Source organism: Ochotona curzoniae, unplaced genomic scaffold, assembly GCF_017591425.1.
Source record: "Ochotona curzoniae isolate NIBS_2020 unplaced genomic scaffold, NIBS_Ocur_1.0 scaffold_2453, whole genome shotgun sequence".
In the NCBI taxonomy this organism is placed as follows: Eukaryota; Metazoa; Chordata; class Mammalia; order Lagomorpha; family Ochotonidae; genus Ochotona; species Ochotona curzoniae.
The window spans coordinates 16,026,637-16,041,747 of NW_024467094.1; the positions used below are offsets into that span (position 1 = coordinate 16,026,637).

General features: G+C 51.5%; 1 protein-coding gene across 3 annotated transcripts in view; it reads right to left on the reverse strand.

Moving 5' to 3' along the window:
• Positions 1-15,111, reverse strand: part of MYO1D (myosin ID) — a 301,304-nt gene that overhangs the window by 6,614 nt on the left and 279,579 nt on the right. The gene's annotated exons all lie outside the window — the stretch shown is intronic.

A 15,111-nucleotide genomic window follows, 5' to 3' on the forward strand; every position in this document is an offset into this window, starting at 1 on the left:
TTCCTTGGTCCTCTCCTTCCTTCCTTGGTCCTCTCCTTCCTCTCCTTCCTTCCTTTCTCTCCTTCCTTCCTTCCTTCCTTCCTTCCTTCCTTCCTTCCTTCCTTCCTTCCTTCCTTCCTTCCTTCCTTCCGTCCGTCCGTCCGTCCGTCCAAGGTCCTCACCTTCCTACCTACCTACCTACCAAGGTCCAAGGTCCTCACCTTCCTACCTACCTACCTTCCAAGGTCCAAGGTCCTCACCTTCCTACCTACCTACCTACCAAGGTCCAAGGTCCTCAACTTCCTACCTACCTACCAAGGTCCAAGGTCCTCACCTTCCTACCTACCTACCTACCAAGGTCCAAGGTCCAAGTTCCTCACCTTCCTACCTAGCTACCTACCAAGGTCCAAGGTCCATGGTCCTCACTTTCCTACCTGCCTACCAAGGTCCAAGGTCCAAGGTCCTCACCTTCCTACCTACCTACATACCAAGGTCCAAGGTCCTAACCTTCCTACCTTCTACCTACCTACCAAGGTCCAAGGTCCTCACCTTCCTACCTACCTACCTACCAAGGTCCAAGGTCCTCACCTTCCTACCTACCTACCTTCCAAGGTCCAAGGTCCAAGGTCCTCACCTTCCTACCAAGGTCCAAGGTCCATGGTCCTCATTTTCCTACCTGCCTACCAAGGTCCAAGGTCCAAGGTCCTCACCTTCCTACCTATCTACCTACCAAGGTCCTCACCTACCTACCTACCTACCTTCCAGGTCCAAAGTCCTCACCTTCCTAACTACCTACCAAGGTCCAAGGTCCAAGTTCTCACCTTCCTATCTATCTACCTACCTACCAAGGTCCAAGGTCCAAGGTCCTCACCTTCCTACCTACCTACCAAGGTCCAAGGTCCTCACTTTCCTACCTGCCTACCTACCAAGGTCCAAGGTCCAGGGTCCTCACCTTCCTACCTACCAAGGTCCAAGGTCCTCACCTTCCTACCTACCTACCTACGAAGGTCCAAGGTCCAAGGTCCTCACCTTTTACCTACCTACCTACCAAGGTCCAAGGTCCTCACCTTCCTACCTACCTACCTACCAAGGTCCAAGGTCCAAGGTCCTCACCTTCCTACCTACCTACCAAGGTCCAAGGTCCTCACCTTCCTACCTACCTACCTTCCAAGGTCCAACGTCCTCACCATCCTACCTACCTACATACCAAGGTTCAAGGTCCAAGGTCCTCACCTTCCTACCTTCCTACCTACCAAGGTCCAAGTTCCATGGTCCTCACTTTCTTACATGGATACCAAGGTCCAAGGTCCAAGGTCCTCAGCTTCCTACCTACCTACCAAGGTCCAAGGTCCAAGCCTTCCTACCTACCTACCAAGGTCCAAGGTCCTCACCTTCCTACCTACCTACCAAGGTCCAAGGTCCTCACCTTCCTACCTGCCTACATACCAAGGTCCAAGGTCCTCACATTCCTACCTACCAAGGTCCAAGGTCCAAGGTGCTCACATTCCTACCTACCTACCTACCAAGGTCCAAGGTCCTCACCTTCCTACCTATATACCTACAAAGGTCCAAGGTCCAAGGTCCTCACATTCCTACCTACCTACCTACCAAGGTCCAAGGTCCAAGGTCCTCACCTTCCTACCTACCTACCTACCAAGGTCCAAGGTCCAAGATCCTCACGTTCCTACCTACCTACCTAGCAAGGTCCAAGGTCCTCACCTTCCTACCTACCTACCTACCAAGGTCCAAGGTCCTCACCATCCTACCTACCTACCTACCAAGGTCCAAGGTCCTCACCTTCCTACCTTCCTACCTACCAAGGTCCTCACCTTCCTACCTACCTACCTCCCTACCAAGGTCCAAGGTCCTCACCATCCTACCTACCTACCTACCAAGGTCCAAGGTCCTCACCTTCCTACCTTCCTACCTACCAAGGTCCTCACCTTCCTACCTACCTACCTACCTACCAAGGTCCAAGGTCCTCATCTTCCTACCTACCTACCTAACAAGGTCCAAGGTCCAAGGTCCTCACCTTCCTACCTACCTACCTACCAAGGTCCAAGGTCCTCACTTTCCTACGTACCTACCTTCCAAGGTCCAAGTTCCTCACCTTCCTACCTACCTACCTACCAAGGTCCAAGGTCCATGGTCCTCATTTTCCTACCTGCCTACCAAGGTCCAAGGTCCTCACCTTCCTACCTACCTAACTACCTACCAAGGTCCAAGGTCCAAGGTCCTCACCTTCCTACCTACCTACCAAGGTCCAAGGTCCAAGGTCCTCACCTTCCTACCTACCTTCGTACCAAGGTCCAAGGTCCAAGGTCCAAGGTCCAAGGTCCTCACCTTCCTTCCTACCTACCTACCTACCAAGGTCCAAGGTCCAAGGTCCTCACCTTCCTTCCTACCTACCTGTAAAAGTCCAAGGTCCTCACCTTCCTACCTATCTACCTACCAAGGTCCAAGGTCCTCACTTTCCTACCTACCTACCTACCAAGGTCCAAGGTCCTCACCTTCCTACCTACCTACCTACCAAGGTCCAAGGTCCTCACCTTCCTACCTACCTACCTACCAAGGTCCAAGGTCCTCACCTTCCTACCTACCTTCCTTCCAAGGTCCAAGGTCCAAGGTCCTCACCTTCCTACCAAGGTCCAAGGTCCATGGTCCTCATTTTCCTACCTGCCTACCAAGGTCCAAGGTACTCACCTTCCTACCTACCTACCTACCTACCTACAAAGGTCCAAGGTCCAAGGTCCTCACCTTCCTACCTACCTACCTACCAAGGTCCAAGGTCCTCACCTTCCTACATACCTTCGTACCAAGGTCCAAGGTACAAGGTCCAAGGTCCTCACCTTCCTACCTACCTACCTTCCAAGGTCCTCCCCTACCTACCTACCTACCTTCCAAGGTCCAAAGTCCTCACCTTCCTACCTACCTACCAAGGTCCAAGGTCCAAGGTCCTCACCTTCCTACCTACCTACCTACCAAGGTCCAAGGTCCAAGTTCCTCACCTTCCTACCTACCTACCTACCAAGGTCCAAGGTCCAAGGTCCTCACCTTCCTACCTACCTTCCAAGGTCCAAGGTCCTCACCTTCCTACCTACCTACCTACCTACCAAGGTCCAAGGTCCAAGGTCCTCACCTTCCTACCTACCTATTAGAGGAAATCAATGGCGATTCTAATAACATCATAGAAATATACTTTTGATCATTTTTGATTGTTTATGAGGTTGTAGAGACTGCAGTTGTAGGGGGATTTAATGTTTGAAACTTTTTGTCTTACATCTTTATGTTTTTTCTCTTTGGATGTATTTCTCCCATTTAGTGATAAGTTGTGAAAATAAAATGTAGTAGGAATGTTGCACTGATTAGCAGGTAACCATCTGTGCCTTGGCCTTGGAGTTCAGGCTGTCACCTAGTGGCTACTTCTGAAGTTTGAATAACGGCTTGCTTTAAAGAAACTGATTATAGTAATTTACAGAATATTCTTTAAGAGCACCTGGTTGACCATGAAGTAAAAATTAATTGAACATCTTGCATGCTGCCTTGTTGTAAAGTAAAAGATAAAAAATGAAACCTTTGTGCAGAAGTTTGTGATGTGTCTAAGAAAATAAATAGAACAGCTTCTTCTAGAAAAAGCAAGCAGCTAGCAAGTAAGCAAGAAGCAAGCAGGTAGAAAAAATGGACAAGTGTATGTGTCTTTCTTTAACGCCGACTCCAAGCACCCTTCCCGAGCTCCGAACTCAGCGGGAGCTGGACTACAGCACCTACCTACGTACCAAGGTCCAAGGTCCAAGGTCCTCACCTTCCTACCTACCTACCTTCCAAGGTCCAAGGTCCAAGGTCCTCACCTTCCAACCTACCTAGCGACCAAGGTACAATGTCCAAGGTCCAAGGTACCTGCCTACCTACCAAGGTCCAAGGTGCAAGGTCCTCACCTTCCTACCTACCTACCAAGGTCCAAGTTCCAAGGTCCTCACCTTCCTACCTACCTAACTACCAAGGTCCAAGGTCCAAGGTCCTCAACTTCCTACCTACCTTCCTACTAAGGTCCAAGGTCCTCACCTTCCTACCTACCTACCTTCCAAGGACCAAGGTCCAAGGTCCTCACCTTCCTACCTACCTACCTTCCAAGGTCCAAGGTCCAAGGACCAAGGTCCTCACCTTCCTACTTACCTACATCCCAAGGTCCAAGGTCCTCACCTTCCTACCTACCGACCAAGGTCCAAGGTCCAAGGTCCTCACCTTACTAGCTGCCTACCTACCAAGGTCCAAGGTCCATGGTCCTCACTTTCTTACATGGCTACCAAGGTCCAAGGTCCAAGGTCCTCAGCTTCCTACCTACCTACCAAGGTCCAAGGTCCTCACTTTCCTACCTACCTACCTACAAAGGTCCAACGTCCTCACCTTCCTATCTCCCTACCTACCAAGGTCCAAGGTGAAGGTCCTCACCTTCCTACCTGCATAACTACCTAGGTCCAAGGTCCTCACCTTCCTACCTACCTACCAAGGTCCAAGGTCCAAGATCCTCACGTTCCTACCTACCTACCTACCAAGGTCCAAGGTCCAAGGTCCTCACCTTCCTACCTACCTACCTTCCAAGGTCCAAAGTCCTCACCTTCCTACCTACCTACCTACCAAGGTCCAAGGTCCATGGTCCTCACTTTCTTACATGGCTACCAAGGTCCAAGGTCCAAGGTCCTCACCTTCCTACCTACCTACCAAGGTCCAAGGTCCTCGCCTTCCTACCTACCTACCAAGGTCCAAGGTCCAATGTCCTCACCTTCCTACCTACCTACCTACCTTCCAAGGTCCAAGTCCTCACCTTCCTACCTACCTACCTACCAAGGTCGAAGGTCCTCACCTTCCTACCTACCTACCAAGGTCCAAGGTCCAACGTCCTCACTTTCCTACCTGACTACCTACCAAGGTCGAAGGTCCAAGGTCCTCACCTTCCTACCTATCTACCTACCTACCAAGGTCCAAGGTCCAAGGTCCTCACCTTCCTACCTACCTACCTACCTACCAAGGTCCAAGGTCCAAGGTCCTCACCTTCCTACCTACCTACCTTCCAAGGTCCAAAGTCCTCACCTTCCTACCTACCTACCTACCAAGGTCCAAGGTCCAAGGTCCTCACCTTCCTACTTATCTACCTACCAAGGTACAAGGTCCAAGGTCCAAGGTCCAAGGTCCTCACCTTCCTACCTACCACCAAGGTCCTCACCTTCCTACCTATCTACCTACCTACCAAGGTCCAAGGTCCAAGGTCCTCACCTTCCTACCTACCTACCTACCTACCTACCAAGGTCCAAGGTCCAAGGTCCTCACCTTCCTACCTACCTACCTTCCAAGGTCCAAAGTCCTCACCTTCCTACCTACCTACCTACCAAGATCCAAGGTCCATGGTCCTCACTTTCTTACATGGCTACCAAGGTCCAAGGTCCAAGGTCCTCACCTTCCTACCTACCTACCAAGGTCCAAGGTCCTCGCCTTCCTACCTACCTACCAAGGTCCAAGGTCCAATGTCCTCACCTTCCTACCTACCTACCTACCTTCCAAGGTCCAAGTCCTCACCTTCCTACCTACCTACCTACCAAGGTCCAAGGTCCTCACCGTCCTACCTACCTACCAAGGTCCAAGGTCCTCACCTTCCTACCTACCTACCTGCCAAGGTCCAAGGTCCATGGTCCTCACCTTCCTACCTACCTACCTTCCAAGGTCCTCACCTTCCTACCTACCTACCTTCCAAAGTCCTATTTCCTCAACTTCCTACCTACCTACCTTTCAAGGTCCAAGGTCCTCACCTTCCTACCTACCTACCTACCAAGGTCCAAGGTCCAAGGTCCTCACCTTCCTACCTACCTACCAAGGTCCAAGGTCCTCACTTTCCTACCTACCTACCAAGGTCCAAGGTGCAAGGTCCTCACCTTCCTACCTACCTACCTAACAACGTCCAAGGTCCAAGGTCCTCACCTTCCTACCTACCTACCTACCAAGGTCCAAGGTCCAAGGTCCTCACCTTCCTACCTACCTACCTACCAAGGTCCAAGGTCCAAGGTCCTCACCTTCCTACTTATCTACCTACCAAGGTACAAGGTCCAAGGTCCAAGGTCCTCACCTTCCTACCTACCTACCAAGGTCCAAGGTCCTCACCTTTCTACCTACCTACCAAGGTCTAAGGTCCAAGGTCCTCACCTTCCTACCTACCTACCTACCAAGGTCCAAGGTTCTCAAATTCCTACCTACCTACCAAGGTCCAAGGTCCTCACCTTCCTAACTACCTACCTACCAAGGTCCAAGGTCCTCACCTTCCTACCTACCTACAAAGGTCCAAGGTCCTCACCTTCCTACCTACCTACTAAGGTCCAAGGTCCAAGGTCTCACATTCCTACCTACCTACCTACAAAGGTCCAAGGTCCTCACCTTCCTACCTACCTACCTACCAAGGTCCAAGGTCCAAGGTCCTCACCTTCCTACCTACCTACCTACCAAGGTCCAAGGTCCAAGGTCCTCACCTTCCTACCTACCTACCTTCCAAGGTCCAAGGTCCAAGGTCCTCACCTTCCTACCTATGTACCAAGGTCAAAGGTCCAATGTCCTCACCTTCCTACCTACCTACCTACCTTCCAAGGTCCAAGTCCTCACCTTCCTACCTATCTACCTACCTACCAAGGTCCAAGGTGAAGGTCCTCACCTTCCTACCTACCTACCAAGGTCCAAGGTCCAAGGTCCTCACCTTCCTACCTACCTACCTTCCAAGGTCCAAGGTCCTCACGTTCCTACCTACCTACCTACCAAGGTCCAAGGTCCTCACTTTCCTACCTACCTACCTACAAAGGTCCAGGGTCCTCACCTTCCTACCTACCTACATACCAAGGTTCAAGGTCCTCACCTTCCTACCTACATAACTACCAAGGTCCAAGGTCCTCACCTTCCTACCTAACTACCTACCAAGGTCCAATGTCCAAGGTCCTCACCTTCCTACCTACCTGCCAAGGTCCAAGGTCCAAGGTCCTCACGTTCCTACCTACCTACCTACCAAGGTCCAAGGTCCAAGGTCCTCACCTTCCTACCTACCTACCTTCCAAGGTCCAAAGTCCTCACCTTCCTACCTACCTACCTACCAAGGTCCAAGGTCCATGGTCCTCACTTTCTTACATGGCTACCAAGGTCCAAGGTCCAAGGTCCTCACCTTCCTACCTACCTACCAAGGTCCAAGGTCCTCGCCTTCCTACCTACCTACCAAGGTCCAAGGTCCAATGTCCTCACCTTCCTACCTACCTACCTACCAAGGTCCAAGGTCCAAGGTCCTCACCTTCCTACCTACCTACCTACCAAGGTCCAAGGTCCTCACCTTCCTACCTTCCTACCTACCAAGGTCCTCACCTTCCTACCTACCTACCTCCCTACCAAGGTCCAAGGTCCTCACCATCCTACCTACCTACCTACCAAGGTCCAAGGTCCTCACCTTCCTACCTTCCTACCTACCAAGGTCCTCACCTTCCTACCTACCTACCTACCTACCAAGGTCCAAGGTCCTCATCTTCCTACCTACCTACCTAACAAGGTCCAAGGTCCAAGGTCCTCACGTTCCTACCTACCTACCTACCAAGGTCCAAGGTCCTCACTTTCCTACGTACCTACCTTCCAAGGTCCAAGTTCCTCACCTTCCTACCTACCTACCTACCAAGGTCCAAGGTCCATGGTCCTCATTTTCCTACCTGCCTACCAAGGTCCAAGGTCCTCACCTTCCTACCTACCTAACTACCTACCAAGGTCCAAGGTCCATGGTCCTCACCTTCCTACCTACCTACCAAGGTCCAAGGTCCAAGGTCCTCACCTTCCTACCTACCTTCGTACCAAGGTCCAAGGTCCAAGGTCCAAGGTCCAAGGTCCTCACCTTCCTTCCTACCTACCTACCTACCAAGGTCCAAGGTCCAAGGTCCTCACCTTCCTACCTACATACCTGTAAAGGTCCAAGGTCCTCACCTTCCTACCTATCTACCTACCAAGGTCCAAGGTCCTCACTTTCCTACCTACCTACCTACCAAGGTCCAAGGTCCTCACCTTCCTACCTACCTACCTACCAAGGTCCAAGGTCCTCACCTTCCTACCTACCTTCCTTCCAAGGTCCAAGGTCCAAGGTCCTCACCTTCCTACCAAGGTCCAAGGTCCATGGTCCTCATTTTCCTACCTGCCTACCAAGGTCCAAGGTCCTCACCTTCCTACCTACCTACCTACCTACCAAGGTCCAAGGTCCAAGGTCCTCACCTTCCTACCTACCTACCTACCAAGGTCCAAGGTCCTCACCTTCCTACATACCTTCGTACCAAGGTCCAAGGTACAAGATCCAAGGTCCTTACCTTCCTACCTACCTACCTTCCAAGGTCCTCACCTACCTACCTACCTACCTACCTTCCAAGGTCCAAAGTCCTCACCTTCCTACCTACCTACCAAGGTCCAAGGTCCAAGGTCCTCACCTTCCTACCTACCTACCTACCAAGGTCCAAGGTCCAAGTTCCTCACCTTCCTACCTACCTACCTACCAAGGTCCAAGGTCCAAGGTCCTCACCTTCCTACCTACCTTCCAAGGTCCAAGGTCCTCACCTTCCTACCTACCTACCTACCTACCAAGGTCCAAGGTCCAAGGTCCTCACCTTCCTACCTACCTATTAGAGGAAATCAATGGCGATTCTAATAACATCATAGAAATATACTTTTGATCATTTTTGATTGTTTATGAGGTTGTAGAGACTGCAGTTGTAGGGGGATTTAATGTTTGAAACTTTTTGTCTTACATCTTTATGTTTTTTCTCTTTGGATGTATTTCTCCCATTTAGTGATAAGTTGTGAAAATAAAATGTAGTAGGAATGTTGCACTGATTAGCAGGTAACCATCTGTGCCTTGGCCTTGGAGTTCAGGCTGTCACCTAGTGGCTACTTCTGAAGTTTGAATAACGGCTTGCTTTAAAGAAACTGATTATAGTAATTTACAGAATATTCTTTAAGAGCACCTGGTTGACCATGAAGTAAAAATTAATTGAACATCTTGCATGCTGCCTTGTTGTAAAGTAAAAGATAAAAAATGAAACCTTTGTGCAGAAGTTTGTGATGTGTCTAAGAAAATAAATAGAACAGCTTCTTCTAGAAAAAGCAAGCAGCTAGCAAGTAAGCAAGAAGCAAGCAGGTAGAAAAAATGGACAAGTGTATGTGTCTTTCTTTAACGCCGACTCCAAGCACCCTTCCCGAGCTCCGAACTCAGCGGGAGCTGGACTACAGCACCTACCTACCTACCAAGGTCCAAGGTCCAAGGTCCTCACCTTCCTACCTACCTACCTTCCAAGGTCCAAGGTCCAAGGTCCTCACCTTCCAACCTACCTAGCGACCAAGGTACAATGTCCAAGGTCCAAGGTACCTGCCTACCTACCAAGGTCCAAGGTGCAAGGTCCTCACCTTCCTACCTACCTACCAAGGTCCAAGTTCCAAGGTCCTCACCTTCCTACCTACCTAACTACCAAGGTCCAAGGTCCAAGGTCCTCACCTTCCTACCTACCTTCCTACTAAGGTCCAAGGTCCTCACCTTCCTACCTACCTACCTTCCAAGGACCAAGGTCCAAGGTCCTCACCTTCCTACCTACCTACCTTCCAAGGTCCAAGGTCCAAGGACCAAGGTCCTCACCTTCCTACTTACCTACATCCCAAGGTCCAAGGTCCTCACCTTCCTACCTACCGACCAAGGTCCAAGGTCCAAGGTCCTCACCTTACTAGCTGCCTACCTACCAAGGTCCAAGGTCCATGGTCCTCACTTTCTTACATGGCTACCAAGGTCCAAGGTCCGAGGTCCTCAGCTTCCTACCTACCTACCAAGGTCCAAGGTCCAAGCTTTCCTACCTACCTACCAAGGTCCAAGGTCCAAGGTCCTCACTTTCCTACCTGACTACCTACCAAGGTCCAAGCTCCAAGGTCCTCACCTTCCTACCTACCTACCTACCAAGGTCCAAGGTCCAAGGTCCTCACCTTCCTACCTACCTACCTAATAAGGTACAAGGTCCAAGGTCCTCACCTTCCTACCTACCTACCTACCAAGGTCCAAGGTCCAAGGTCCTCACCTTCCTACCTACTTACCTACCAAGGTCCAGGTCCTCACCTTCCTACCTACCTACCAAGGTCCAAGGTCCTCACCTTCCTACCTACCTACCTTCCAGGTCCAACGTCCTCACCATCCTACCTACCTACATACCAAGGTCCAAGGTCCAAGGTCCTCACCTTCCTACCTTCCTATCTACCAAGGTCCAAGTTCCATGGACCTCACTTTCTTACATGGCTACCAAGCTCCAAGGTCCAAGGTCCTCACCTTCCTACCTACGTACCTACCAAGGTCCAAGGTCCAGGCCTTCCTACCTACCTACCAAGGTCCAAGGTCCTCACCTTCCTACCTACCTATTAAGGTCCAAGGTCCAAGGTCCTCACCTTCCTACCTACCTACCTACCTTCCAAGGTCCAAGTCCTCACCTTCCTACCTATCTACCTACCTACCAAGGTCCAAGGTCCTCACCTTCCTACCTACCTACCAAGGTCCAAGGTCCAAGGTCCTCACCTTCCTATCTACCTACCTACCAAGGTCCAAGGTCCAACGTCCTCACCTTCCTACCTACCTTCCTACTAAGGTCCAAGGTCCTCACCTTCCTACCTACCTACCTACCAAGTTCCAAGGTCCTCACCTTCCTACCTACCTACCTTCCAAGGTCCAAGGTCCTCACATTCCTACCTACCTACCTACCAAGGTCCAAGGTCCTCACCTTCCTACCTACCTACCAAGGTCCAAGGTCCTCACCTTCCTACCTACCTACCTGCAAAGGTCCGCACCTTCATACCTACATAACTACCAAGGTCCAAGGTCCTCACCTTCCTACCTACCTACCTACCAAGGTCCAAGGTCCAAGGTCCTCACCTTCCTACCTACCTACATTCCAAGGTCCTCACCTTCCTACCTACCTAGCTTCCAAGGTCCAAGGTCCTCAGCTTCCTACCTACCTACCTACCAAGGTCCAAGGTCCTCACCTTCCTACCTATGTACCAAGGTCAAGGGTCCAAGGTCCTCACCTTCCTACCTATCTACCTACCTACCAAGGTCCAAGGTCCAAGGTCCAAGGTCCTCACCTTCCTACCTACCTACCAAGGTCCAAGGTCCAAGGTCCTCACCTTCCTACCTATCTACCTACCTACCAAGGTCCAAGGTCCATGGTCCTCACTTTCTTACATGGCTACCAAGGTACAAGGTCCAAGGTCCTCAGCTTCCTACCTACCTACCAAGGTCCAAGGTCCAAGCCTTCCTACCTACCTACCAAGGTCCAAGGTCCTCACCTTCCTACCTACCTACCAAGGTCCAAGGTCCAAGTCCTCACCTTCCTACCTATCTACCTACCAAGGTCCAAGGTCCAAGGTCCTCACCTTCCTACCTACCTACCAAGGTCCAAGGTCCAACGTCCTCACTTTCCAACCTGCCTACCTACCAAGGTCCAAGGTCCAAGGTCCTCACCTACCTACCTACCTACCAAGGTCCAAGGTCCTCACCTTCCTACCTACCTACCTACCAAGGTCCAAGGTCCAAGGTCCTCACCTTCCTACCTACCTACCTGCCAAGGTCCAAGGTCCAAGGTCCTCACCTTCCTACCTACCTACCTTCCAAGGTCCTCACCTTCCTACCTACCTACCTTCCAAAGTCCAATTTCCTCAACTTCCTACCTACCTACCTTTCAAGGTCCAAGGTCCTCACCTTCCTACCTACCTACCTACCAAGGTCCAAGGTCCAAGGTCCTCACCTTCCTACCTACCTACCAAGGTCCAAGGTCCTCACCTTCCTACCTACCTACCAAGGTCCAAGGTGCAAGGTCCTCACCTTCCTACCTACCTACCTAACAACGTCCAAGGTCCAAGGTCCTCACTTTCCTACGTACCTACCTACCAAGGTCCAAGGTCCAAGGTCCTCACCTTCCTACCTACCTACTTACCAAAGTCCAAGGTCCAAGGTCCTCACCTTCCTACTTATCTACCTACCAAGGTACAAGGTCCAAGGTCCAAGGTCCTCACCTTCCTACCTACCTACCAAGGTCCAAGGTCCTCACCTTCCTACCTACCTACCAAGGTCCAAGGTCCAAGGTCCTCACCTTCCTACCTACCTACCTACCAAGGTCCAAGGTTCTCAACTTATACCTACCTACCAAGGTCCAAGGTCCTCACCTTCCTACCTACCTACCTACCAAGGTCCAAGGTCCTCACCTTCCTACCTACCTACCAAGGTCCAAGGTCCTCACCTTCCTACCTACCTACTAAGGTCCAAGGTCCAAGGTCTCACATTCCTACCTACCTACCTTCCAAGGTCCAAGGTCCTCACCTTCCTACCTACCTACCTACCAAGGTCCAAGGTCCAAGGTCCTCAACTTCCTACATACCTACCTTCCAAGGTCCAAGGTCCAAGGTCCAAGGTCCTCACCTTCCTACCTACCTACCTTCCAAGGTCCTCACCTTCCTACCTACATACCTTCCAATGTCCAATTTCCTCAACTTCCTACCTACCTACCTTCCTAGGTCCAAGGTCCTCACCTTCCTACCTACCTACCTACCAAGGTCCAAGGTCCAAGGTCCTCACCTTCCTACCTACCTACCAAGGTCCAAGGTCCTCACTTTCCTACCTACCTACCAAGGTCCAAGGTCCAAGGTCCTCACCTTCCTACCTACCTACGTACCAAGGTCCAAGGTCCAAGGTCCTCACCTTCCTACCTACCTACCTACCAAGGTCCAAGGTCCAAGGTCCTCACATTCCTACCTACCTACCTACCAAGGTCCAAGGTCCAAGGTCCAAGGTCCTCACCTTCCTACTTATCTACCTACCAAGGTCCAAGGTCCAAGGTCCAAGGTCCAAGGTCCTCACCTTCCTACCTACCTACCTACCAAGGTCCAAGGTTCTCAACTTATACCTACCTACCAAGGTCCAAGGTCCTCACCTTCCTAACTACCTACCTACCAAGGTCCAAGGTCCTCAGCTTCCTACCTACCTACCAAGGTCCAAGGTCCTCACCTTCCTACCTACCTACTAAGGTCCAAGGTCCAAGGTCCTCACCTTCCTACCTACCTACCTTCCAAGGTCCAAGGTCCAAGGTCCTCACCTTCCTACCTACCTACCAAGCTCCAAGGTCCAATGTCCTCACCTTCCTACCTACCTACCTACCACCCAAGGTCCAAGTCCTCACCTTCCTATCTATCTACCTACCTACCAAGGTCCAAGGTCCAAGGTTCACTTTCCTTCCTACCTACCTACCAAGGTCCTCACCTTCCTACCTATCTACCTACCTACCAAGGTCCAAGGTGAAGGTCCTCACCTTCCTACCTACCTACCAAGGTCCAAGGTCCAAGGTCCTCACCTTCCTACCTACCTACCTTCCAAGGTCCAAGGTCCTCACGTTCCTACCTACCTACCTACCAAGGTCCAAGGTCCTCACCTTCCTACCTACCTACCTACAAAGGTCCAAGGTCCTCACCTTCCTATCTACCTACCTACCAAGGTCCAAGGTCCAAGGTCCTCACCTTCCTACCTACATAACTACCAAGGTCCAAGGTCCTCACCTTCCTACCTACCTACCAAGGTCCAAGGTCCAAGATCCTCACGTTCCTACCTACCTACCTACCAAGGTCCAAGGTCCAAGGTCCTCACCTTCCTACCTACCTACCTTCCAAGGTCCAAAGTCCTCACCTTCCTACCTACCTACCTACCAAGGTCCAAGGTCCATGGTCCTCACTTTCTTACATCGCTACCAAGGTCCAAGGTCCAAGGTCCTCACCTTCCTACCTACCTACCAAGGTCCAAGGTCCTCGCCTTCCTACCTACCTACCAAGGTCCAAGGTCCAATGTCCTCACCTTCCTACCTACCTACCTACCTTCCAAGGTCCAAGTCCTCACCTTCCTACCTACCTACCTACCAAGGTCCAAGGTCCTCACCTTCCTACCTACCTACCAAGGTCCAAGGTCCAACGTCCTCACTTTCCTACCTGACTACCTACCAAGGTCCAAGGTCCAAGGTCCTCACCTTCCTACCTACCACCAAGGTCCTCACCTTCCTACCTATCTACCTACCTACCAAGGTCCAAGGTCCAAGGTCCTCACCTTCCTACCTACCTACCTACCAAGGTCCAAGGTCCAAGGTCCTCACCTTCCTACCTACCTACCTACCAAGGTCCAAGTCCTCACCTTCCTACCTACCTACCTACCAAGGTCCAAGGTCCAAGGTCCTCACCTTCCTACCTACCTACCTACCAAGGTCCAAGGTCCAAGGTCCTCACCTTCCTACCTACCACCAAGGTCCTCACCTTCCTACTTCTACCTACCTACCAAGGTCCAAGGTCCAAGGTCCTCACCTTCCTACCTACCTACCTACCTACCAAGGTCCAAGGTCCAAGGTCCTCACCTTCCTACCTACCTACCTTCCAAGGTCCAAGGTCCTCACCTTCCTACCTACCTACCTACCAAGGTCCAATGTCCAAGGTCCTCACCTTCCTACCTACCTACCAAGGTCCAAGGTCCAAGGTCCTCACCTTCCTACCTACCTACCAAGGTCCAAGGTCCTCGCCTTCCTACCTACCTACCAAGGTCCAAGGTCCAATGTCCTCACCTTCCTACCTACCTACCTACCTTCCAAGGTCCAAGTCCTCACCTTCCTACCTACCTACCTACCAAGGTCCAAGGTCCTCACCTTCCTACCTACCTACCAAGGTCCAAGGTCCTCACCTTCCTACCTACCTACCAAGGTCCAAGGTCCAAGGTCCTTACCTTCCTACCTACCTACCTACCAAGGTCCTCACCTTCCTACCTACCTACTTACCAAGGTCCTCACCTTACTACCTACCTTCCTTCCAAGGTCCAAGGTCCTCACCTTCCTACCTACCTACCTACCAAGGTCCAAGGTCCAAGGTCCTCACCTTCCTACCTACCTACCAAGGTCCAAGGTCCTCACTTCCTACCTACCTACCAAGGTCCAAGGTCCAAGGTCCTCACCTTCCTACCTACCTACTAAGGTCCAAGGTCCAAGGTCCTCACCTTCCTACCTACCTACCTACCAAGGTCCAAGGTCCAAGGTCCTC